Genomic DNA, 26,066 nt, shown 5'->3' with positions numbered 1-26,066 from the left:
CGAACTTGAGGAAGAGGAACACGGCGCCTTTAATTGGACGTTCACTGAGGAGGAGAACCCTCCTTCTGTAAACGTCAGCAACGCCGGATTGGATAAACCCCAGGAAGTGTTGTTTGTGGCGTGTGACATCACCCCGGTGGAGAAGGCGAGGAGCGACATTGGAGAGCGGGTTGGAGATTGCAGTACAGGAATACGAAGGTTTCCCGAAGAACATCCAGAAGGAAATGGAGAAGAGTCCCACGGAGAGCCAGGAGGCCAACGACCCCGTGAGCCGCCGTGCCACACTCCCGGGGGAGGAGTGTGGCTTTCCCAGGTACGGCGGCGTATGGCGGCTTGGGTGGGAAGCAAGCGTGTGTGAATAGTGTAAATAGCCCCCTGATCGTTCTCCCTCGTCTTTCCCTTCCTCCCGTTTCCCGTTTCCCTTACCCCACGTTTGTTCCCTCACTGTCAGTAGTCCCGACTCACCACACCGACTTCTGCTAGATGCACGTTGTCACCGTTGATCCCCAGTCTCACTACACCCGGCCCCGAGGTGCAAACCCCCAGACGACATTGGAACTAACGGCTCCCTCTCTGTTGGTCTTCTTTTGCATGGGAAACCGGAGTCGGGGAAGTCGCCTTACAGACCAGACCTTGAAGCGCAGACCTACACCCAGAAAACCAAGCCGGAAACAAACAGAACGCCAAAAAGGATTCAAGTCAGTTTGCCAAGGAAAGACTAACATTCAGAACCAGGAGGACTTTGATGTTAAAGTCAAAACGTGTAATTCCAATAAAACCAGCATTACCTCAACAACCTGGCGTTTCTCTCATCCCTGATCCACAAGCCCGGTCCACACTACCGTATGATGCAAGTAAATAAATTACATTGCTAATATACAATAAGGATGTGGGGTGAGTGTTATTAGGGGCAAAGCCTTGCTGATTGCGCGTCGGTGCTGCGGGCACCATAAGTAGGCTTTTGCTTAACTACTAGAGCGCTGACCTGCCCCTCGCTCCCCACGAAGGCGAGTCCTCTCAGCTGTGCTCACTGGTCCTGCCCCGCCCAACTCCCGTTCTACTGTTCGACGTAAATAAGTCAGGCTTCCCCACAGTGAGTGAGCATTCAATTCAATTTCAGTTTAAAAAAAAACATTTGTTTCAAAAAGCTTTACATTTCAAATGTGATTGTCTTAGAAGCGTTCAGAGAGCTTTAAAAGCGATACATTCAATCATTCAAAATACTCTGGCTTAAAAAGACTGTGCAAACAAGCAAGTTCTCAGTTAGTACTCTCTGGTACCGTGTGTCTGACCTGTGTCAGTTTCTCTGATTCTTCCTGTTTCTCTTAAGCCATGGCAGCTTCTTGAGCTGTGCAGGGTGTGAGCATCTTGAAGGGTAGCCCCAGCTCTACCCCTCCCACTCCTTCCAATGGACGCGCTATGGCTTAGCAAGAGAAACAGGAAGAATCTGATCTGAGCCTCTTGTCACCATACATTGGGAATAAACAGACTCGCTGAATAAATGTTGCAAAAATGTAACAGACTCGCTCAGTAACCAAGAATGACTCAGCGAGCCTGTCTGCTATGACACTTCTGGAAAGTTAGGGAAGGATTGGCAGAATGAGCAGCTTTTACTCCCATGGGACCACCGAGAGCAAAGGAGATACAGCGACCCCGGCTCAACACGACCCCTTTTTGAAGAACATGGAAATACACATGTAGCTGGGGTGGTTGCCAGGAGGATCTAGATCAGTGATACTCAAAGTACGGCCTGGGGGCCGCATAAAGCCCTCCAGGTCTTTACATGCAGACACCCTGGGCAGCAGCAGCACTGGGCTGCCGATTACTTGACTAAGAACTAACATGAAAAAGCAACGGACATATACAGCAAACACTTATTTAAAGGTTAATTGCAGTTAGGAAAAGGAAGTAACTAGGCCCTTAACTTTAGGAACACCTTCATTCTTAAAGGCAGCCACTAGATATACTTGCTTTGTTTCCCTACCCCGACTTTACACCCCGCTGGCATCAGGGTGGCCCTCGGTCACACCATAGAGCAAACTTTGCGGCCCTCGAGAAAATGTTTGTGAGTACCCATGACCTAGATCAACAAAAGGCGGAAGCAGTTAGACACGAGGACGAAACAGAAGCATGCATCTCTAAAAGGCACGAACAGGAACCAATGAAAACAAGCATTGGCATAGCCAATAGGTCACGCCTTTGGGACCTTATAAGTGTTTAGCCATGCAACAGTTGATGTTGTTGCACCAAGGATATTGTGCTGGATAACTAAACACGTATAAGGTCCCAGAGGCGAGACCTACTGGCGATGCCAATGCTTGTTTACCTGATGGGCATTGGCTGCCGCTGCCTGGTCACTGAGGCCCTAGTGAGGTTGAGTCATATTTGGGGGAGTTTTAGCCTCATCAGATGATGCTGTGCAGGCCCAGGCCCAGGTACAATGAGGTGTAGTCGGTGCTGCCTGGGAGTGCGTTGCCAATGCTTGTTTACCTGATGGGCATCGGCCGAGAATCATTCCGGAGGGCATCTTACCTGCGGGCGGACGCTGGTTCCTGTAGCTCCTGGGCTCCTGACGCTGTAGTCTCGCCGCTGACGCCTTCCATCTTGCGGCTTGAGACTACAGCTCCCAGGGTGCTTTGCGGCCACTTCCGGCTTCCGGCCACAGCGCGCCCGGAGGCGCTATTTGAACTGGACACTTCCTCTGTGGAGCGGGGGCCGAGAATCATTCCGGAGGGCATCTTACCTGCGGGCGGACGCTGGTTCCTGTAGCTCCTGGGCTCCTGACGCTGTAGTCTCGCCGCTGACGCCTTCCATCTTGCGGCTTGAGACTACAGCTCCCAGGGTGCTTTGCGGCCACTTCCGGCTTCCGGCCACAGCGCGCCCGGAGGCGCTATTTGAACTGGACACTTCCTCTGTGGAGCGGGGGCCGAGAATCATTCCGGAGGGCATCTTACCTGCGGGCGGACGCTGGTTCCTGTAGCTCCTGGGCTCCTGACGCTGTAGTCTCGCCGCTGACGCCTTCCATCTTGCGGCTTGAGACTACAGCTCCCAGGGTGCTTTGCGGCCACTTCCGGCTTCCGGCCACAGCGCGCCCGGAGGCGCTATTTGAACTGGACACTTCCTCTGTGGAGCGGGGGCCGAGAATCATTCCGGAGGGCATCTTACCTGCGGGCGGACGCTGGTTCCTGTAGCTCCTGGGCTCCTGACGCTGTAGTCTCGCCGCTGACGCCTTCCATCTTGCGGCTTGAGACTACAGCTCCCAGGGTGCTTTGCGGCCACTTCCGGCTTCCGGCCACAGCGCGCCCGGAGGCGCTATTTGAACTGGACACTTCCCCCGCGTCGCGGGACGCGCGCGGGAACGCGCCGGGCTAAGCCCGGGCAAAGGGCGGGCCCTCTGTGGCCCTCAGAGGCCTGAGGAGTCTGGTCTGGGCCAGAAACGCTGCTCGGACCGGGTAGGCCCCATTTGTGCGTCGATTCATGGTAGTAACTGTGATATTTTTATTAATGTGCCTATATTTTGTATGGTTCTGCATTTGTATTGTTTAATCTTTTTATAGTGCGTTTATCTTTTTCTAGAAGCTTAATGTCAAAGGCTAAATCAGGCAACATGCCACTGGGACAGAGTGCCATTGAAAACTATATGGTGAAAAAGGTTGCCCAGATAAATAGCGATCGTCGTGCCTCATTAGGGAAAGGAGATACCACAGTATGTATACAGGATGATCCCCTGATTGTTGCACAAGACACAGAGGCTATTAATAGGGCTACTTTGTCTAATTCGGAAATGCCCTCTCTGAGGGCACCTGACCCGCTACCAGCCAGCCCATCAACCTGCATGCTGACACTAACACCAACACCCAACTCTATAAATGTTGTGGCGATGGTACATTCAGGAGAGAGGGAGCATCCTGATATAAATGGTGAAGCGAGTGAGGGGGTATCCCCTAAGAAGCGGCCATTTAGGCAGTGTAGAAAGACGGCACTACGTAAAGGGGGCCAACCAACCAGCAATTTAGCGGAAGCAAACCCTACCCACACTATTGATAACAACTGGGCAGCAGCTAACAATCCCTTTGTGTTTACGGGAGCTGATTTGGGCCCCCCCAAGCAGAATGCCAGTGTTAATATTAACATTGAGCAGTTTACTGCCTTAATCACAAATATGGAGACCAGCCTGGGGAGGAAGATAGAGGAGGCTCTCAAACCACTAGTGGAAAAAATTGATTCCCTTGTAAAGGAAGTAGACAGGCTTGGGGGGCTTGTCTCCGCACAGCAAAAGGCTGCTGGAGACACTAGTACTATACTAAAAGGAACAAGGTCCACCCAAGCTGAGCAAGGGGAAAGTGTGCCTGCAGCAGTCTATCCGGCAGGAGCACAGACTACCCTAGGGAATAGACCACACCGGCCAACACCTGTCAGTCTCCCCCAACCTAAAGCAGGAAACCCGCAGCCACGTGTAGGCTCACTTCCAACTACAGGTAACATGATAGACCCTAGACCTGACAGAAGAAATCGCTATTTAAATCTTCCCCCGGATTGTGCGCCTTTTGTGGTGGTCCTAACAAATGTCCCTGCAGTTGGCACCCATCCTGCATCTCCATATGGTGAGACACATGACTCACTAAAAAACAAGACAGTCTCATGGCTAAATAAGAACTGCGGTTTCCCTGTCGGTTATTCAGATCAGATAACGCTAGTTAGAAGGGTAAACTGGGTGGGACCCTCTAAGAAAGTGGGTAATGGGGATTGCATTGTGGCTAATTTTAGACACCCCCAACATGTGGCAACCGTACTCCTGAGAGCTGCATCCTTGGTATACAATGAGGGTAGTATCTGTGTACGTCCACTAGGCTATTTTTATGCTCACCTTTGCACGGCTCCCCCACATTTGACCAGGCCAACACCTCGGTGTGAGACTCTGACCCCGAATACTGGGAATAATGGGATGCAATTTACATATAATGTAGTTAATTCTGGCGGGCCAGGTTTTCCAACTAACCGAGGGAACAGATTTGATCTCGGAGGGCAATGCCAGGGGGCTTATAACGTCAACACACATAACAGATACGAACTTCTGTCCGGTCTTGATATGTGTGACTGACATAAAGTACCTGTGGGTAAGGATGGATTAAATGTAGCTGATCCAACATGCAATATTGACTCTACCAACCCACAGGAGCCCAATAAACGTGTGAATATTGTATCTTGGAACGTTGCGGGTCTAGTAACAAAAATGGCAGATGAAAAATGGGTCTCCTTTATTAAACAATTTAAGGTTATCTGCCTCCAAGAGACATGGGATGTGGAGTGTGAAACGTTTTTAGAAGGCTACAAAGCGTTTTCTGTGCCAGCCACTCCATCCAATAGAGGAAGACCAAAGGGAGGATTGGTGATCTTTGTCTCTGTTTTGATAACCGCAAGTATCCTCAATATTAATGTACAACGCTCATGTGCCCAGGGTATTGTTTTGTCTGCCAAAAGTAATAGGGTTGGACTGGTCAATTTTTACAATGCTACTAATACCACCCCAGCATTTAATGATCTAACTGTCCTAGATGAATATATTAATGTCTCCATGAAGAATCACAGCCTTAATCTAATGGTCATGGGAGATTTCAACGTGCACCTCTGTGGTGATCCCCTTAGGAAGTGTATAAGGGATTTATACTGCGATAGAGCAGATGGGCTACACTTTGCACATACAGCAGAGGGTGAATTATGTAATTCCATGATGAACGACGTAGTTTTAACAATGGGCATGGAAATTAGAGATCCCAGTAAAAGCTTTGACACTCCGACTTTTAAGGGGCATGGTAGAGGCACCTTTATAGACCACATGCTATTTTCGGAGGCTCTGTTGCCTTTCTTAGAATCCTTTGATATTACCAAAAGTGAGTTCAGTGATCATAACCCCCTTGTGGTCTGTCTCAGGGGTTTTGGACTCTCAGATGTTATGCCCTCACGTCTTGATGGCAATCTGACAACCACTGATGGGAGGCGGCGTTTAAAGTGGTCAACCATTACCCCAGACCTTCTGTATAAAACAATAGAGGAATCCTGTACAGATGAAATTGTTAATTGTACAGGGACAGATCCAGTGGGGGTGCTTAATGCCTTTCAAGCTCTGGCGGGGAAAGTGTCAGGGTTACTCACGAAACCATTTAAGGGAAATTTAGAGAAGTGCGGGCCAAGGTGGTTTAACAAAGAGTGTTCAAAAGCTGCACGTAATTTGAAGGCAGCATTGGCAGTTGTACCGCGGAACCAGGAGGAAATCCGACTCTGCCGCAAAGTATATAAATCCTCCCTTCAAACTCATAAGGAGACTTTGCGGGTGGAGGCCTGGAATGACCTCTTGGATCCAGAGACCTTAAATAGTAGCACGAAATTCTGGCAGCTAGTAAAAAAACCATTTCTGTCAGAACAACCGGGGGATGGGCTGGAATGTTGTATAATGAAAGAGGATTGGTACCGTCACTTTGAATCATTGTACTTTACAGCCGATCCTGGCAATGGTGTGAGCTCTCCTAGTGAACCTAATGGAGTACTCAGGTTTGAGTGTGGCGAAGTGTTTGAAGCCATAGAAGGTCTAACATCTAATAAAGCCCCCGGCCCAGATGGCATCCCCCCTGATTTATTTAAGTCTAGACCACACTTCTGGGCTCCTATCTTGCAGGCGGTTTTCAATGCTGCTGCAGTGTTAGGATGTCCAGTGACTTGGGGGGTGTCAACCATTGTTCCGGTTTTCAAAAAGGGTGACAGGGGCAGCCCAATGTGCTACCGCCCAATCTCCCTAATTGATTCGAAGGTTAAAGTCATCGGGAGAGTTCTGTTGAGAAGAATCACCAGCTGGGCAACCGCAAACAATGTCATGTCCGCATCTCAATATGGATTTTGTGAGGGCAGATCCACGATAACTCAGTGTCTTAATTTATTCCTCATACTTAGCAAGTACACGGTGGCCCAGAAGGGTACGATCCACCTCGCCTTCATGGACCTGTCGTCAGCCTTCGACTGTGTTAACAGGGGGAGGCTGTGGCAGTACATGAGGGCGAGGGGAGTCGACACTGGGATTGTTGACTTCCTGGTGGATATGCATCATCAAACTAGTGCCAATGTAAGATATTCATCTAATGGGGACACCACTGACAAGTTTTTGATAAATAAAGGAGTACGCCAGGGATGTATCCTTGCCCCTTTTCTTTTTAATTTTTATATTAACGATTTGGATGCAGCTCTCCAATCCATACAGGCTGACTGCCCTAGAGTAGGCAGAAGGGGCATACCGGTGCTGTTATACGCGGATGACGCGGTTTTAATCTCGCGCACGGAGAAGGGGCTTCAGGCTCTTTTAACTGCTTTTAATGTTTTTATGTCTGATAGGGACCTAATGGTCAATAATTCCAAGTCCTATATAATGCAGGTTGGCCAACGCCCAAGAAAGAACTATGTATTCAAGCTTGATGACAGTCCCATTCCGGTCACAGAGACTTTTTCCTATCTGGGTGTGCTTTTTGACTCGAAGTTAAGTTGGGCCCCTCATCTGGTGAAGAAGAAGAATGATATGCTGAGGGTTAATGGAACTATCCTAAATCTCGCTAAAAAAATAGGTAAGAAACCGTTAACTGCAATGATCAAGTTATATAACGCCAAATCTGTAGCAACGGCGGTATATGGCAGTGAGCTGTGGGGTTATGTGTCCAATACCCAATTACAGGTTATCGAAAACACCTTCTTTAAACGGTTACTATGTGTCCCTGCGAGTACCCCGAACCTTGTTGTGCATGAGGAGCTAGGGACTCCGTTTTTATGCGATAACCTAGCATTGAAGCCACTGATCTGCTGGGTTTCACTGTGGCTTAACAAGGAGATACCACTCACTCATCAGATTGTACGGGATGTAACATCTCAGGATAACTGTATGCGCATCCCATGGCTAAAATATTTGAAATCTTGTTTTGAAATGCTGGGGTGCCCCAAACTGTTCTCCCATACGAGTGGCATTGTGAAAGGGGACATAACAGCGGTCAAAAGAGCCTATCTAAAGTTTAAATTGACGGATAGAGAAAGTTTGGAAATGCTGAAACCAAGTGTCAGAAAGTTTATCATGCTAAAGTCGTGTGGGGGAATGGAGCCCTACCTGGCCTGTGCCTTTAGCTCACATGAAAAGTTCCTGCTGACTAGGTTCAGATTTAACACTTTTCAGCAGTTATTAATAAGACCCAAATCAGACATTTTTAGCAAACATGTAGCTCCCTGTGGCTGCGACGGGAAGTCTCCTCAGGATATGCTACATTTTATATTTTTATGCAGGTTTTATGATTATCCCAGACGCTACTTTCTTGTTGACTTGCTGAGAACATTGGATTTTAAACAAATTAGACCTGCTCTTATTTATTTGCAGCTTTTGCACCAGGATTGTGTACTCCATATTCTGTCGTTTTTAAAGCTTGCACTGAGAATAAGAACCTGCTTAGACCTATGATCTTTGTTAAGCAATATTGCACTATATCAGGACCAGAAGGGCACTTTTTTTCTTAACTAACATTTATGATGATTTTTAATGATATCTGTGCAGAACGTTTTAATAATGTATTGATGTGAAATCTGATAATGTAATCATTGTATGTACTTTTTATGGTTTGAAATATTAACCGAAATAAAGTCTCATTTGATTTGATTTGATTTGAGTCATATTTGGGGGAGTTTTAGCCTCATCAGATGATGCTGTGCAGGCCCAGGCCCAGGTACAATGAGGTGCATTCGGTGCTGCCTGGGAGTGCGTTGCCAATGCTTGTTTACCTGATGGGCATCGGCTGACCGCTGCCTGGTCACTGAGGCCCTAGTGAGGTTGAGTCATATTTGGGGGAGTTTTAGCCTCATCAGATGATGCTGTGCAGGCCCAGGTGCAATGAGGCGCAGTCGGTGCTGGCTGTGAGTGTGTTCTTTCACTTTCGATTGGCGGGGCTGCCCCCCTTCACTCTGCCAGGTGCAATGAGGCGCAGTCGGTGCTGGCTGGGAGTGCGTTCTTTCACTTTCGATTGGCGGGGCGGTCCCCCTTCACTCTCCCAGGTGCAATGAGGCTCAGTCAGTGCTGGCTGGGAGTGCGTTCTTTCACTTTCGATTGGCGGGGCGGTCCCCCTTCACTCTCCCAGGTGCAATGAGGCGCAGTCGGTGCTGGCTCGGAGTGCGTTCTTTCACTTTCGATTGATGGGGCTGCCCCCCCTTCACTCTGGTGAAAGCCACAAACGGGATTCAAGTCGATCTTCTCATCACACAGACTTGTCCCCGTTTGCTGAGGCCTTCAAAAGAGCGACCCAACTGTAAAGATGGTGTGACACCGTAACTAATGTGGAAAGTAGATTTATTGCAGCACAGCAGATAAACGCCTCTTCTCTCTTCCCTCAGCTCTCCAGCTGCTTTACACTCTTTACACTCTAGAACATTACCACAGCGGAAGTTGGAGCGAGGGCAAGAGCGAGACGAAGCACGAGACAATAAATAAATAAATACATAACACCAACTGCACCAATGATGGTCAATGAGCCTTGTTGATACAAAATAATCATGTCTAAGTATCGATGCAGACAACAACAACAACAAACATGAATCCCGGGCAGCAGGCTCGAGACCCTCCAGCTCCAGACAATCTTTGTATCTCTTGACCTCACCTGGGGTTTCATGCGGTTCCTCTGGGCCCTGCTTGGGTCGGGTTGAGCTTTCTGAGGCCTTTGTATAACCCCAGGACGATGAGCGTGGGTGAATGAGGACCGTAGATGAACAACTGCGCATGCGCGGAGCGCGAGCTAAGGAAGGCCTTGAATTAACTGCGCATGCGCTGAGGACAGACCCTGCCTCTCGTGCGAGCTAAGGAAGGCCTTCAATGAACTGCGCATGCGCTGGGGACAGACACCGCTGTTTCTACAATCCCACTCCAGAAATCGATGCAAGAAAGATTCACGGCCCAGGCTCCGGCAGCACGGAGCGCAGAAAAGGGCGACAGCTCAGGGCCAGGACATGGGGGACGGGGTCCTCTCAGGGGAAACAATGACGGTGTCCGCGCGGGGAGACAATGAATGAGAAGCAACAGCTGCCTCCCGCCGCGGAGCACGAGGCGCCTCGCGCCACAGCACCCGCGGAGATGTGTTTCAGTGCAAAGCTCCTCGGTTCGGCTCCTCTATAGGGAGGGGGGGAGTGTCTTTCCTCTGCGCAGGCGCAGTGAGGCTGAGCGTTCTCGGTCAAGGACGGTTCACAGGCTGCACTCCCAACTCGGCGATAAAAAGTAGTCTCTTCGCTCCGCACATGCGCAGCTGTGACGCGAGGTCCTGCGCCTGCGCAGCCGTGAGACGCCATGTTTCTTTTCGTGAGCGATGGTGGCTCGTGCAGCGGCGTGAGATTGCGCGTCACTGTAGGGCCAATAACACACCGGGACACACTACTCACAGGCAGCTGGCCCCCCGGCGTGCCCCCACCTCTCCCCCAGGCCGTGCAGCCTCCACTGAGCGGTGCACAAGGAGAGGTGAGACACTCTAATCTCAGTTTCCAAACTCCATTGGTACTATACTCTTTGCGCATGCGCAGTTGTTACTCTTAGACCCGCGCTCCGCTGCGGGAGGCAGTGTCTGTTTTCCGCGTATGCGTACTTACACGGCACGTGAGACTTCTAAACCTGGCTGCATACAGTAATCCCCGTCTCTAAACTGCATTGGTGTACTACCCTTGAGCGCATGCGCAGTTGTTAATCCCAGGCGCGTGGGGGCGGGGCGTGTGGTGTGAATGCTCCTCCTCTACCAGGCGCGGGGCCTGTGGGAGTGGGGCCTGTGGGGGTGGAGACTGTAGATGTTGGGTGGGCGGGGTCTGGGAAAGTTGGGGCGGGGTCAGTGGATGTGGGGCCTGTGGAGGTGAGGGCGGAGTCAGTGAATGTGAGGGCGGGGTCAAAACAGCAAACATGCCCAGACTGGGGGCCGTGCATTACATAGGGAGCGGGCGCCATATGTTTCTGAGTTTGATTTCCTGCGTGCACCGACGCATGTGCGACCAGAATTTGGAACTCGCTCCCTCTGTACCTCCGCACCGCCACCTCTTTCCGCATCTTCCAAAAGGACCATAAACCCTCATGTGCTCATGACGAGCTGAGCTCGTCATGAGCCACGGCGCTCCGTGGCTCATGACGAGCTGAGCTCGTTATGCCCGTTGGAACGCTCGCACGCTGGCCTGATTCCCCTGCTGTGCTGAGCGTTCCATTAAACGGGTGCGACCGGAGCGCCGTGGCTCATGCCGAGCTGAGCTCGTCATGAGCACAGGAGGGGTTAAGGTCTTTTTGGAAGATGCGGAAAGAGGTGGCAGTGCTGAGGTACGGAGGAAGCGAGTTCCAAATTCAGGTCGCACAGGCGAAACAGCCCCGCAGTGAAGGGGTTAAAACTCTTCTCTTTCAAAGACACGGCTCCCAATAACTCTGTTTCATGTTCCACACTGGAGAACTAGTTTGTCCTTACTCTTCAACTGTGGAATATGTACTTTTGGAACCCTAATCGCTCCAACTTTAGTTTACAGGGTGTAATTTTTAGCGAATTTATACTCTGTAAATATGTTACCATAATATCTAATCCTATATACTACACTCTATTCTAAAGCGCTCTGACACCTCTGGGTAAAGTATGCGCTATAAAAAAAATTCTAAATAAATGCAATGCCCTGCGACCAGGCTGTTGGAGACTCCTCGTCGCCGCGGGCCTGGACTCACTGGGTCTGTAGACTAAAGACTGTTAATAATTTAATTTTAGCAGCCAGGAACTCAGAACTGTTCGATTCCTCAGGCTCCGGCGGGCTGCTTTTGGAGGCTTCATATGATAAAAAACAACAATATCTCAAAATGTAACACTAGGGGAGTCAGATATACTGGTATGTAAAATGCATTACAAGGAAGGAAAAAACGGGAGACTCGCGTAAAATTTGTGTTTGGAGTATTCAGTTATGATTCTGAATGCCGTCGTAGTCGGCGTATCTCAAGTTGCACATTCTTACCTTTCTCCTGGGGCACCACAACCACAGATTTTACCCATTGCTGCCCACATCTATAAATGATGTTTTTGACACAAGAGTGTCCACTAGAGCATCTTTTAATTTGGTTGATCTGGGACTTGCAGCAAATATTTTTTTAAAGCCATGCTCTTGTATTTACAATCAACAGAAGCTGGTGCAGTGAGGGCTGGTGCTGTTCCTGACCTCCCATTCGGTTTGTGGAAGTACCATTTGTGGATACAGATCACGCCTACTCTCTTATCGTGCTTCAGTGCATAGGTCCGATGTAGCTGACTTCACAGTTTTATCCCACACACACGCTTCTACTTGCACACCATGCAGCCCTTTACAATCACTTCTTCTCAAGCACCAAAAGACAGATATGTTTACCGTCTCTTTCGCTAACTCTTGTTTTAAAAGGAAAAATTCTGACCTTCTCTACTTGGTGCTTCTGAATTCATACAATGCTAAAAATATAAGATCAAAATTTGAATGGTTAGGCAATTTTTGATTTTCTTTGTTTTTGGGATTGTGTGATATAGTGCGGTACCTACCTGTAACGAGGAGTGGTGGAAACCCGGAACTGACCACGTGATGCCTCCTTCATTGCAGACGGACCCCTGGGAACCAGAACAGGACGAACTTGAGGAAGAGGAACACGGCGCCTTTAATTGGACGTTCACTGAGGAGGAGAACCCTCCTTCTGTAAACGTCAGCAACGCCGGATTGGATAAACCCCAGGAAGTGTTGTTTGTGGCGTGTGACATCACCACGGTGGAGAAGGCGAGGAGCGACGTTGGAGAGCGGGTTGGAGATTGCAGTACAGGAATACGAAGGTTTCCCGAAGAACATCCAGAAGGAAACGGAGAAGAGTCCCACGGAGAGCCAGGAGGCCAACGACCCCGTGAGCCGCCGTGCCACACTCCCGGGGGAGGAGTGTGGCTTTCCCAGGTACGGCGGCGTATGGCGGCTTGGGTGGGAAGCAAGCGTGTGTGAATAGTGTAAATAGCCCCCTGATCGTTCTCCCTCGTCTTTCCCTTCCTCCCGTTTCCCTTACCCCACGTTTGTTCCCTCACTGTCAGTAGTCCCGACTCAATACTGAAACGTGAGGCCAGAGGGTCTCTGGTCTCATCCCTTAGTTGGCACACAAATTGTTGTCCCTCCTTGAAAACAAGAAAGTGACTTCCATTCAATGTTCATTGCAGTTCACATTTATTCCATATTAAAGTTCTTTTTTGCAAAACTCATTGATAGTTTTAAATAATCATTTGCAGCGTTAAACTCTTAAGCACTGTCTTTCAAGGCGTGTCCAATGCATTTCGGGCATTCCGTTGTTTGTTTCTTCAGGAAACAAACATCGGACCTAAGCACATTGACGCATCCGCTCAGTGTCAATTCCCTGATGAAGGGCATAGCAAAAATGCCCGAAATGCATTGGACACGCCTTGAAAGACAGTGCTTAAGAGTTTAACGCTGCAAATGATTATTTAAAACTATCAATGAGTTTTGCAAAAAAGAACTTTAATATGGAATAAATGTGAACTGCAATGAACATTGAATGGAAGTCACTTTCTTGTTTTCAAGGAGGGACAACAATTTGTGTGCCAACTAAGGGATGAGACCAGAGACCCTCTGGCCTCACGTTTCAGTATTTAGTCTGACGTCGTTGGGCCCTCGACGCCACCTTGTTGAGCACCTATAAAGCAACAAGAGACTTTTGATCCTCATTTCAACTTTCTTAACCAACATCGTTGTGCATCTATCCGCTAAATAGCTAGTAGTCCCGACTCACCACACCGACTTCTGCTAGATGCACATTGTCACCGGTGATCCCCAGTCTCACTACACCCGGTCCCGAGGTGCAAACCCCCAGACGACATTGGAACTAACGGCTCCCTCTCTGTTGGTCTTCTTTTGCATGGGAAACCGGAGTCCGGGAAGTCGCCTTACAGACCAGACCTTGAAGCGCAGACCTACACCCAGAAAACCAAGCCGGAAACAAACAGAACGCCAAAACGGATTCAAGTCAGTTTGCCAAGGAAAGACTAACATTCAGAACCAGGAGGACTTTGATGTTAAAGTCAAAACGTGTAATTCCAATAAAACCAGCATTACCTCAACAACCTGGCGTTTCTCTCATCCCTGATCCACAAGCCCGGTCCACACTACCGTATGATGTAAGTAAATAAATTACATTGCTAATATACAATAAGGATGTGGGCTGAGTGTTATTAGGGGCAAAGCCTTGCTGATTGCGCGTCGGTGCTGCGGGCACCATAAGTAGGCTTTTGCTTAACTACTAGAGCGCTGACCTGCCCCTCGCTCCCCACGAGGGCGAGTCCTCTCAGCTGTACTCACTGGTCCTGCCCCGCCCAACTCCCGTTCTACTGTTCGACGTAAATAAGTCAGGCTTCCCCACAGTGAGTGAGCATTCAATTCAATTTCAGTTTTAAAAAAACATTTGTTTCAAAAAGCTTTACATGTCTTAGAAGCGTTCAGAGAGCTTTAAAGGCAATACATTCAATCATTCAAAATAGTCTGCCTTAAAAAGACTGTGCAAACAAGCAAGTTGTCAGTTAGTACTCTCTGGTACCGTGTGTCTGACCTGTGTCAGTTTCTCTGATTCTTCCTGTTTCTCTTGTTAAGCCATGGCAGCTTCTTGAGCTGTGCAGGGTGTGAGCATCTTGAAGGACAGCCCCAGCTCTACCCCTCCCACTCCCTCCAATGGACGCGCTATGGCTTAGCAAGAGAAACAGGAAGAGTCTGATCTGAGCCTCTTGTCACCATACATTGGGAATAAACAGACTCGCTGAAGAAAGGTTGCAAAAATGTAACTGACTCGCTCAGTAACCAAGAATGACTCAGCGAGCCTGTCTGCTCTGACACTTCTGGAAAGTTAGGGAAGGATTGGCAGAATGAGCAGCTTTTACTCCCATGGGACCACCGAGAGCAAAGGAGATACAGCGACCCCGGCTCAACACGACCCCATTTTGAAGAACATGGAAATACACATGGAAATACACATGTAGCTGGGGCGGTTGCCAGGAGGATCTAGATCAGTGATACTCAAAGTACGGCCTGGGGGCCGCATAAAGCCCTCCAGGTCTTTACATGCAGACACCCTGGGCAGCAGCAGCACTGGGCTGCCGATTACTTGACTTAGAACTAACATGAAAAAGCAACGGACATATACAGCAAACACTTATTTAAAGGTTAATTGCAGTTAGGAAAAGGAAGTAACTAGGCCCTTAACTTTAGGAACACCTTCATTCTTAAAGGCAGCCACTAGATATACTTGCTTTGTTTCCCTACCCCGACTTTACACCCCGCTGGCATCAGGGCGGCCCTCGGTCACACCACAGACCAAACTTTGCGGCCCCCGGGAAAATGTTGTGAGTACCCCTGATCTAGATCAACAAAAGGCGGAAGCAGTTAGACACGAGGACGAAACAGAAGCATGCATCTCTAAAAGGCACGAACAGGAACCAATGAAAACAAGCATTGGCATAGCCAATAGGTCTCGCCTTTGGGACCTTATAAGTGTTTAGCCATGCAACAGATGATGTTGTTGCACCAAGGCTATTGTGCTGGATAACTAAACACGTATAAGGTCCCAGAGGCGAGACCCACCGGCGATGCCAATGCTCGTTTACCTGATGGGCATTGGCTGACCGCTGCCTGGTTACTGAGGGCCTAGTGAGGTTGAGACATATTTGGGGGAGTTTTAGCCTCATCAGATGATGCTGTGCAGGCCCAGGTACAATGAGGCGCATCGGTGCTGGCTGGGAGTGCGTTCTTTCACTTTCGATTGACGGGGCTGCCCCCCTTCACTCTGGGGAAAGCCACAAACGGAATTCAAGTCGATCTTCTCATCACACAGACAAAATGTCACCGTTTGCTGAGGCCTTGAAAAGAGTGACCCAACTCAGGGTCAATGAGCATTGTGGATACAAAATAATCATCGACCGATGCAACAACAACAACAACAAACATGAACCCCGGGCAGCAGGCTCGAGACCCTCCAGCTCCAGACAGTCTTTGTATCTCTTGGCCTCACCTGGGGTTTCATGTGGGGCCTGGGCTCCCTGCTGGGGTCGAGCTGAGCTTTCTGAGGCCTTTGTGTAACCCCAGGACGATGAGCGTGGGTGAAAGAGGACCATAGATGGACAACTGCGCATGCGCGGAGGGCAGACACTGCCTCCCGCCGCGGCGCGCGAGCTAAGGAAGGCCTTGAATGAACTGCGCATGCGCTGGGGACAGACACCGCTGTTTCTACAATCCCACTCCAGAAATCGATGCAAGAAAGATTCACGGCCCAGGCTCCCGCAGCACGGAGCGCAGTGAAGGGCTCCAGCTCAGGGCCAGGACACGGGGGACGGGGTCCTCGCAGGGGAAACAATGACGGTGTCCGCGCGGTGACACAATGAATAAGATACAACATCTGTCTCCCGTTACGGATCACGAGGCGCCTCGAGCCACAACACAGGGTGAGATGTGTTTCAGTGCAAAGCTCCTAGGTTCGGCTCCTCTTTCGGGAGGGGGGAAGTGTCTTTCCTCTGCGCAGGCGCAGTGAGGCTGAGCCTCCTCTGTCCAGGGCAGTTCATAGGCTTCAGTCCCAACTCGGCGTTAGGAAGTGTTTGTCTTCGCTCCGCACATGCGCAGCAGTGACGAGCGGTCCTGCGCGTGCGCAGCGGTGAGACGCCATGTTTTGTTCACGCGTTTATGGCTCAGCGTGAGCGTGTGCGTCACTCCGGGGGCAATAACACACCGGGACACACTCCTTACAGGCAGCCGGGCCCCCGGTGCCGGACTCGACGGGGCTGCCCCCAGCTCTCCCCCAGGCCCTGCAGCCCCCACTGAGCGGTGCACAAGGAGAGGTGAGGCACTCTAATCCCAGTTTCCAAGCTCCATTGGTACTGTACTCTTTGCGCGTGCTGAAGACAGTGTCTGTTTTCCGCGCATGCGCAGTTGCACGGCGTGTCAGACTGTCTATTTTAAGCCTGGCTGCAGCATCCCCGTTTCTAAGGCGCATTGTTTGTAACTGGGACATTTCAACAGCCGCTGGGGCTGGGAGAAGCGTGGAGCTGCTGGCTGAGGGCTGCCAGCGCCCCCAGTGTGGTCATGGGACGGGCGGGGGGAGCATTGAAGTGTTGAAGAAGCGGAGTCAGTCACCGGTCACTCCTTGTACAGACCCTCCCAGGGATCATAAGAGGGTCAGTCATCGGTCACTCCTTGTACAGACCCCCCGAGGGATCATAAGAGGGTCAGTCACCGGTCACTCCTTGTACAGACCCTCCCAGGGATCATAAGAGGGTCAGTCACCGGTCACTCCTTGTACAGACCCTCCCAGGGATCATAAGAGGGTCAGTCACCGGTCACTCCTTGTACAGACCCTCCGAGGGATCATAAGAGGGTCAGTCACCGGTCACTCCTTGTACAGACCCTCCCAGGGATCATAAGAGGGTCAGTCACCGGTCACTCCTTGTACAGACCCTCCCAGGGATCATAAGAGGGTCAGTCATCGGTCACTCCTTGTACAGACCCTCCGAGGGATCATAAGAGGGTCAGTCATCGGTCACTCCTTGTACAGACCCTCCGAGGGATCATAAGAGGGTCAGTCACCGGTCACTCCTTGTACAGACCCTCCCAGGGATCATAAGAGGGTCAGTCATCGGTCACTCCTTGTACAGACCCCCCGAGGGATCATAAGAGGGTCAGTCACCGGTCACTCCTTGTACAGACCCTCCCAGGGATCATAAGAGGGTCAGTCACCGGTCACTCCTTGTACAGACCCTCCCAGGGATCATAAGAGGGTCAGTCATCGGTCACTCCTTGTACAGACCCCCCGAGGGATCATAAGAGGGTCAGTCATCGGTCACTCCTTGTACAGACCCTCCGAGGGATCATAAGAGGGTCAGTCATCGGTCACTCCTTGTACAGACCCTCCGAGGGATCATAAGAGGGTCAGTCACCGGTCACTCCTTGTACACACCCTCCCAGGGATCATAAGAGGGTCAGTCATCGGTCACTCCTTGTACAGACCCCCCGAGGGATCATAAGAGGGTCAGTCATCGGTCACTCCTTGTACAGACCCTCCGAGGGATCATAAGAGGGTCAGTCATCGGTCACTCCTTGTACAGACCCTCCGAGGGATCATAAGAGGGTCAGTCACCGGTCACTCCTTGTACAGACCCTGCGAGGGATCATAAGAGGGTCAGTCACCGGTCACCACTTGTAAAGACCCTCCCAGGGATCATAAGAGGGTCAGTCACCGGTCACTCCTTGTACACACCCTCCGAGGGATCATAAGAGGGTCAGTCATCGGTCACTCCTTGTACAGACCCTCCGAGGGATCATAAGAGGGTCAGTCACCGGTCACTCCTTGTACAGACCCTGCGAGGGACCATAAGAGGGTCAGTCACCGGTCACTCCTTGTACAGACCCTCCGAGGGATCATAAGAGGGTCAGTCACCGGTCACTCCTTGTACAGACCCTCCCAGGGATCATAAGAGGGTCAGTCATCGGTCACTCCTTGTACAGACCCCCGAGGGATCATAAGAGGGTCAGTCATCGGTCACTCCTTGTACAGACCCTCCGAGGGATCATAAGAGGGTCAGTCATCGGTCACTCCTTGTACAGACCCTCCGAGGGATCATAAGAGGGTCAGTCACCGGTCACTCCTTGTACAGACCCTGCGAGGGACCATAAGAGGGTCAGTCACCGGTCACTCCTTGTACAGACCCTCCGAGGGATCATAAGAGGGTCAGTCACCGGTCACTCCTTGTACAGACCCTCCGAGGGATCATAAGAGGGTCAGTCACCGGTCACTCCTTGTACAGACCCTCCGAGGGATCATAAGAGGGTCAGTCATCGGTCACTCCTTGTACAGACCCTCCGAGGGATCATAAGAGGGTCAGTCATCGGTCACTCCTTGTACAGACCCTCCGAGGGATCATAAGAGGGTCAGTCACCGGTCACTCCTTGTACAGACCCTGCGAGGGATCATAAGAGGGTCAGTCACCGGTCACCACTTGTAAAGACCCTCCCAGGGATCATAAGAGGGTCAGTCACCGGTCACTCCTTGTACACACCCTCCGAGGGATCATAAGAGGGTCAGTCATCGGTCACTCCTTGTACAGACCCTCCGAGGGATCATAAGAGGGTCAGTCACCGGTCACTCCTTGTACAGACCCTGCGAGGGACCATAAGAGGGTCAGTCACCGGTCACTCCTTGTACAGACCCTCCGAGGGATCATAAGAGGGTCAGTCACCGGTCACTCCTTGTACAGACCCTCCCAGGGATCATAAGAGGGTCAGTCATCGGTCACTCCTTGTACAGACCCCCGAGGGATCATAAGAGGGTCAGTCATCGGTCACTCCTTGTACAGACCCTCCGAGGGATCATAAGAGGGTCAGTCATCGGTCACTCCTTGTACAGACCCTCCGAGGGATCATAAGAGGGTCAGTCACCGGTCACTCCTTGTACAGACCCTGCGAGGGACCATAAGAGGGTCAGTCACCGGTCACTCCTTGTACAGACCCTGCGAGGGATCATAAGAGGGTCAGTCACCGGTCACTCCTTGTACAGACCCTCCGAGGGATCATAAGAGGGTCAGTCACCGGTCACTCCTTGTACAGACCCTCCGAGGGATCATAAGAGGGTCAGTCACCGGTCACTCCTTGTACAGACCCTCCCAGGGATCATAAGAGGGTCAGTCACCGGTCACTCCTTGTACAGACCCTCCCAGGGATCATAAGAGGGTCAGTCATCGGTCACTCCTTGTACAGACCCTGCGAGGGACCATAAGAGGGTCAGTCATCGGTCACTCCTTGTACAAACCCTCCGAGGGATCATAAGAGGGTCAGTCACCGGTCACTCCTTGTACAGACCCTCCGAGGGATCATAAGAGGGTCAGTCATCGGTCACTCCTTGTACAGACCCTCCGAGGGACCATAAGAGGGTCAGTCATCGGTCACTCCTTGTACAGACCCTCCGAGGGATCATAAGAGGGTCAGTCACCGGTCACTCCTTGTACAGACCCTCCCAGGGATCATAAGAGGGTCAGTCATCGGTCACTCCTTGTACAGACCCCCCGAGGGATCATAAGAGGGTCAGTCACCGGTCACTCCTTGTACAGACCCTCCGAGGGATCATCGAGGGTCAGTCACCGGTCACTCCTTGTACAAACCCTCCGAGGGATCATAAGAGGGTCAGTCACCGGTCACTCCTTGTACAGACCCTCCGAGGGATCATAAGAGGGTCAGTCACCGGTCACTCCTTGTACAGACCCTCCCAGGGATCATAAGAGGGTCAGTCATCGGTCACTCCTTGTACAGACCCCCCGAGGGATCATAAGAGGGTCAGTCACCGGTCACTCCTTGTACAGACCCTCCGAGGGATCATCGAGGGTCAGTCACCGGTCACTCCTTGTACAGACCCTCCCAGGGATCATAAGAGGGTCAGTCACCGGTCACTCCTTGTACAGACCCTCCCAGGGATCATAAGAGGGTCAGTCATCGGTCACTCCTTGTACAGACCCCCCGAGGGATCATAAGAGGGTCAGTCATCGGTCACTCCTTGTACAGACCCTCCGAGGGATCATAAGAGGGTCAGTCACCGGTCACTCCTTGTACAGACCCTCCCAGGGATCATAAGAGGGTCAGTCATCGGTCACTCCTTGTACAGACCCCCCGAGGGATCATAAGAGGGTCAGTCACCGGTCACTCCTTGTACAGACCCTCCGAGGGATCATCGAGGGTCAGTCACCGGTCACTCCTTGTACAAACCCTCCGAGGGATCATAAGAGGGTCAGTCACCGGTCACTCCTTGTACAGACCCTCCGAGGGATCATAAGAGGGTCAGTCACCGGTCACTCCTTGTACAGACCCTCCCAGGGATCATAAGAGGGTCAGTCATCGGTCACTCCTTGTACAGACCCCCCGAGGGATCATAAGAGGGTCAGTCATCGGTCACTCCTTGTACAGACCCTCCGAGGGATCATAAGAGGGTCAGTCACCGGTCACTCCTTGTACAGACCCTCCCAGGGATCATAAGAGGGTCAGTCATCGGTCACTCCTTGTACAGACCCCCCGAGGGATCATAAGAGGGTCAGTCACCGGTCACTCCTTGTACAGACCCTCCGAGGGATCATAAGAGGGTCAGTCACCGGTCACTCCTTGTACAGACCCTCCCAGGGATCATAAGAGGGTCAGTCATCGGTCACTCCTTGTACAGACCCCCCGAGGGATCATAAGAGGGTCAGTCATCGGTCACTCCTTGTACAGACCCTCCGAGGGATCATAAGAGGGTCAGTCACCGGTCACTCCTTGTACAGACCCTCCGAGGGATCATAAGAGGGTCAGTCACCGGTCACTCCTTGTACAGACCCTCCGAGGGATCATAAGAGGGTCAGTCATCGGTCACTCCTTGTACAGACCCCCCCGAGGGATCATAAGAGGGTCAGTCATCGGTCACTCCTTGTACAGACCCTCCGAGGGATCATAAGAGGGTCAGTCATCGGTCACTCCTTGTACAGACCCCCCGAGGGATCATAAGAGGGTCAGTCATCGGTCACTCCTTGTACAGACCCTCCGAGGGATCATAAGAGGGTCAGTCACCGGTCACTCCTTGTACAGACCCTCCGAGGGATCATAAGAGGGTCAGTCACCGGTCACTCCTTGTACAGACCCTCCGAGGGATCATAAGAGTGTCAGTCACCGGTCACTCCTTGTACAGACCCTCCGAGGGATCACAAGAGTGGCAGGAATTTGATGCTTTTGCAGATTATGTTTTCTGAGAAAACCGAAGCCCCCTGCAAGATGCCGCATTTGTCAGACACCAGATGCTCCTGCAGTGCAATTAGGATGATGATAGCAAGATATGGGCTGGATCTGAGCCTACACCTGCGTAAAATGAGTGTCATTTAAGCAATACATATTCGGAGGGCACGAATGTGTGTTTGTCGACACGGCCGAACATACTATTCAGTGGACTAATATGTATTGAGTTACTCTTTCTCTTAACTATAATACACTTGTGTAGTATCCTGTTTTAGCCCTTTAAGTGTCTCGCTGTAATATCCCTTTAAGTGTCTCGCTGTAATATCCCTTTAAGTGTCTCGCTGTAATATCCCTTTAAGTGTCTCGCTGTAATATCCCTTTAAGTGTCTCGCTCTTACATGCTTGCATCCCTCTTGTATCTTTTGAATACCGGTGCTCCATGTTCTACAGGACACTGTTATGATTCTATTATGTACCACTGTGTTCATTCCATTATATGCCACTGAAGTACTTGGATGTGCTCTTTCTTTATGGAATAAATCTTCAACTTAATTCTTCTTCTGCTTGTCATCTTTGCAAGGAAATACTACAATAAATTGGCGACGTTTGGGATATTTTAAAAGAACCAACCTTTTGAAATTTTTACTATATTTTTCTTCTTCGTGGATTTATGATACCAGCCATCAGTGGATTTCTTCACTTGCTATTCATGCTTTCTTCTTCTTCATGAACATTTTTATGGTTTAAACTACAATTGCTGCCAACCCATTTTCTTTTTTTTATTGAACTTCTTTTACTTAAAAAAAAACAACTATTGAACTATTTCTGGATTTCTGGATTAATACGTGAATACATTTAAAACATGTTTTTATCTCTCTTCTCACTTTCGTGACATTTAATAGTAAACTGGTGTTTACCTTCAATTTCATTTGGTTGCTGTTGTGAGTTGACACGTGCAGACTTAACACTCGCGCCTACTCGCATTGATGTTTGTTAATCTTCAATTTCATTCCGTTGCTGTTGACGCGCGCAAAGCCAACACTCGCGCTTCTCATTCGTGACTTCAATGCAACAAACGTGCATCGTCATACGTTTGCATCGTCATTCGTTGTTCGTCATTGCATCGTCTCCTAGCAACGCCCATAATAATCAGCAACCTAGAACATGGAGCACCGGTATTCAAAAGATACACGAGGGATGCAAGCATGTAAGAGCGAGACACTTAAAGGGATATTACAGCGAGACACTTAAAGGGATAAAACAGGATACTACAACTTGCACCGATTATATGGGGCCCCGGACTGAAAGCTGGGTATTTCTGGTTATCATACCAGATTTGGGCACACATACTCATCCAATATGGCTGAGTTTACTAAACCGTCGAATCGGGCGAAACGGTCTAGCTATTGCACGGTTGGCACTCTTTTACAGTGCTTCTGGCATCCGGCTCTGAACTCTCGACCATACTGAGTTGCCGGGTGACGAGTGAGGATCACGGAGGATGCCGCATACAGGTTACAAGTGACGCCGGTTAGAGTTAACTCGCACCACGCACCCTTTTTAGGTCTCGCCTCTCAATGCGCATGCGCATTGAGCGAGACTATAGGCGCTTAAACAAGGTTTACCCAAGGTTTGCCTAGACTGGCGATTTGGTGCTGTGCCCGTGCGCTTTTAGGTCAATGCGCAAGCGCATTGACCTAAAATGCGCGTGCACAGCATCAAATCGCCATCTGTTCCCCAGCAGCACTCCTCCCACTCCTTTGACGTGAAGCTTAGCTTCACTTCAAAGGCCCCTGCCGCTCTCCCCGCTCCGCCCCCTGCTGCGGCCGTGTCGCACTTCTCCTCCCCCCTCCCCACATTAATGCCCTCCGTCTTGTTTGTTGCAGTCTGTCTTCCTTTTGTCTCTCCCTATCCCTCTTACTTCACCTTTTTTTCTCTCCCCGTCCCTCTGCTTCGCCATCTCTTCTTTCCCTCTCGATTCCCCGTTTGTTCCCATTTCAAGTATCTGTGAGGATATAATGTTTATGAAAAAGCATCTCTCAGGCACTTTTCTCGCTCTGACAGGAGCAGCGGCAGCCATTCCTTGTCATACGCATTTTCCTAATTTGTTTTGCTTCCGTTTTATACCTCTATTAGTTTTGTTCTCTTGCCTTAATTAATTATCTTGTTTCCTTTCATGGACCATGGAAAATGCAGCTTTTGATGTCCGTGTTCGACGCAAGTTTGCGCCACTGAGTGCTAAAGCAAGAGAAAAATGTTCCGATTTTCGTAACTGTTTCAGTCATACACAAAAGCCTTTTTCATGCGTTCACATTCATAGCACGCCCAGTGCACTTATTCTGAGTGTGCGGATTGTGCTTGGATTGTAGAGCCGGGTTAATTGACTGGGCGTGCAGGAATTGTTTTGCGCCTCATCCCTAGTAAATACTTTAGTTTTGCCTTGCGCACAAAGCTTAGAGTACCATAGGCTACCCGTAAAAAAACTTTTGTAGTAATGTCAATCCCAACTTCAGCAACCACTACATCCTAGGTCTTGCTTGGCCATAAAATTCAGCTCTCCTCCTACGTCCCTGAGTATGACTCAAGCAAAGCAGGATTACCACACGCAGTTCTGCTCCGTCTTATCATAGATAAGCCTTGTTCCTGCAGCTGATGTTGGAACTCCAGACACAATTTAGCCAGGTGGTAATTCAGCCAGGTAAAATCGCATGAAGTTTTTTTTTTATTATACTGCAGCAGCTCCCATGGCTGGTCACCTGATTTGTTTGTCTTTACTGCTCCCCTCCCGTCAGACCTCATCGGCCCCTTCACGCCCCACTCCCACACCCCCTTCCTCCACCCCTACTGCACAAAGAGGCCCCCCGCAGCTCACTCTTTATTACACACCCCATTACCAGAGGCTTGTGAGGGACAGAGAAAACCGAAAAAGGCAATGACCATCCTATCACCTTCTTTTGATGAAACACAAGTGGCAAAAGAAATAAACCTAAGTATGCACACTTTACACCACTAATATCTCAAAACAATATAGAGGACGGGAACAAACACAATGATAAGTAATCATGCAGTTACACACAACCAGATACAGAGCCAACTAACCAACAGTAATGGCAAATTAATGCCAGATCAACAGCAAAGAGTTTGCACAGAGCACAAAACGAGTCATCTTTACACTGAACCTCACGAGTATTTTCAGACACATGCCTAGTAGAGTATCCAAAGAAATATGATTTTAATCCTTCTGTGTACATTGTAAACTGCACAAGAGGTAGTTGACACCCCTCGCATTTAGAGCACCCTGTCTAGTAGGTTTAGGCTGTCGTACATGTGCCTTCACTGCTAATGCTCGTATACCACTGTTACAGGGGGCATTAAGTGGGCCGGTTCCTGCTGGTGCTCAGCACCTTCACTTATAAAGCAGGTGCTAAGGTCATATCGAGCTCTCCGTTTATGCCCTCACCCTCTGGGTGGGAATAAAAATCTTAACTCTGCAGGAGTTGACGGTTTTAAATGTAACTTGTTTTTTTAAATTCTATACTGCGCAAACTTTACCAGAATATATTGGAGCGTTTACACCAGTTAAATTACACAAAGACAACAATCATGTTATTTTTAGTAGGCACTTGGATTGTCCAGAATCACAGTATTGTTAGCCAGTACCGAGACTCGAGCATGCTTTTCACGCCAGCTCCAAGGTCAGCAGCTCTAGCCGTATGACACAACTTTACCCACAAGAACTAAACAATTTTTAATGGACTATACAACAAAGCCATAGCTGTTGCTTGTTTATCTTATGCAATCAACAACCAGTCACAAAGGCAATAGTCCTGATTGTTGTAGGTGTAATGTTACTTGTTGTCTTATATATCTGCATGCATTGACAGAAGCAGCAAAATACCAATCGAGTGGCACACTGCGAAGTACAGATTTTTAGTTTAGTGTTTAAGCCGTGCCCTTAATTATGTCTGTCACACCCATTTGAGAGGAACTACCCCCACCCCTGTTTTTTCATCCCACTTAAAGCCCTGCTGCTGAAGTCCTGGTGTCAATGTTGGCTAACATCATGAGGAGCACCAGTCGCAGCTTTTGTGCCAAAGAAACGCCATAGTGTGAGCACATGATCGTTGTTTTATTAATACATATAATATTTTACACACTACCAGGGTATGTCCTGCTACTAATCTGTGTGTTTATAAACTACACATTCCGTTTCAGTAACAACAAAAGTTTATGGTAGAAAGGTTCCTGCTTATTTCGCAAAAATCCAT

The 26,066-nt window shown here is 49.8% G+C and overlaps 2 protein-coding genes across 4 annotated transcripts in view; one reads left to right on the top strand and one right to left on the bottom strand.

Annotated features, from left to right (window-relative positions):
- LOC144806574 (uncharacterized) overlaps window positions 1-26,066 on the bottom strand; it is a 350,735-nt gene that overhangs the window by 31,204 nt on the left and 293,465 nt on the right. The window contains exon 1 of one of the 3 annotated variants that reach the window (XM_078672911.1): window positions 16,076-16,184. The exons of the other annotated variants lie outside the window; for them this stretch is intronic. The gene's annotated coding sequence lies outside the window, so the exon portion shown is untranslated. Of the gene's footprint in view, window positions 1-16,075; window positions 16,185-26,066 lie in introns of those variants that run through there. 3 annotated transcript variants of the gene reach the window in all.
- Window positions 16,724-26,066, top strand: part of LOC144807972 (uncharacterized) — a 56,968-nt gene continuing 47,625 nt past the window's right edge. The window contains exon 1 of the mRNA XM_078673558.1: window positions 16,724-16,895. The gene's annotated coding sequence lies outside the window, so the exon portion shown is untranslated. The remainder of the gene's footprint in view (window positions 16,896-26,066) is intronic.

Source organism: Lissotriton helveticus, chromosome 1_2 (assembly GCF_964261635.1).
Source record: "Lissotriton helveticus chromosome 1_2, aLisHel1.1, whole genome shotgun sequence".
In the NCBI taxonomy this organism is placed as follows: Eukaryota; Metazoa; Chordata; class Amphibia; order Caudata; family Salamandridae; genus Lissotriton; species Lissotriton helveticus.
This window is presented reverse-complemented; position numbering and strand designations above follow the sequence as displayed.